Source organism: Halyomorpha halys, unplaced genomic scaffold (genome assembly GCF_000696795.3).
Source record: "Halyomorpha halys isolate HHAL.00 unplaced genomic scaffold, Hhal_1.1 Scaffold662.1, whole genome shotgun sequence".
Taxonomy (NCBI): domain Eukaryota; kingdom Metazoa; phylum Arthropoda; class Insecta; order Hemiptera; family Pentatomidae; genus Halyomorpha; species Halyomorpha halys.
Genome location: NW_027111704.1, coordinates 86,673 through 87,697, shown reverse-complemented (window position 1 = coordinate 87,697; position 1,025 = coordinate 86,673).

Sequence of the window (1,025 nt, the reverse complement as noted above, 5' to 3'; positions counted from 1 at the left end):
TGTTCACCTACAAGTCCCCTTACGATTCATTTAAGACAAACAATTGAAAGCTTGATTTCTTAAAAGGTATTTTATTTAAATTACAAAGGTTTAATTTGAAATTAATAATTTTGAATGATTTTTAAGCGATCAGTTCTTATTTGAGAAAAAAACTGAAGGGTGTCAGGTACCCCCAGTAAAATTAGTTTTCTTATTGCGTCAATACGATTTTCCATGAAATATTGATTTTTAAAAAGCTATATCGGAGGAACTATTGAGCGTAAATAGCTCTATTAGGGCACATATTTTCAACTTTAAATGATGTCCTCTTCGGTTTGTAGTATTGTTGTTAGTTTAAAAGATAAGGATCTCCGAATGAAAGATTAATTTTTTTTTTTAATGTTTTGAAGCAGGCCCCATTTTTATTACTCTACCTATACTTGCAAGACTCCTCAATTTTGATTAGTAATTATACCTAGTTTTTATTAAAGTAATCAAAAATTGGAGTGATATAACTGCCTTTTTTCTCCTGTCGGGCTCTTGGTTTAGTACAAGTAGCAGTATCCTTTTAGTAGGACACTGAACCAGGTTGTCAAGAAAAACCGGGATCTTCGCCCTCAACGAATCAGATATCCCCCATCTAATGGAAAAGGAGAATTATCCCTTATTCAGGGAGTTCATTTATGGAAGGAAGGAGGAAGATGTCCACCACTCGGCCTCGGCGAGCTACCGGAAGAAGAAAATGCAGACGCAGACTGAGAACAGTCAGTAGTGCTGGACCAGGTTGACGTTCTGGAGGATACATCCTAACTACTAGTCTTTTAGTACGTCCCATACAACATTTTTATTTATCAGTGAGTCCAATGGTTTCTGAAATAAAGTTTTTCATAAATCAAATTTATTGTCCGAACAACTATAAATCAATATATTTTAGTAAATATCATGAAAACTACTATTCCTACGAAGGTAAAGGTCATAAACTTCTTTATAGTACATTAAACTAGCTTTAATTTGTGTGCTAAAAGACATCAGTATGTCACATAGTT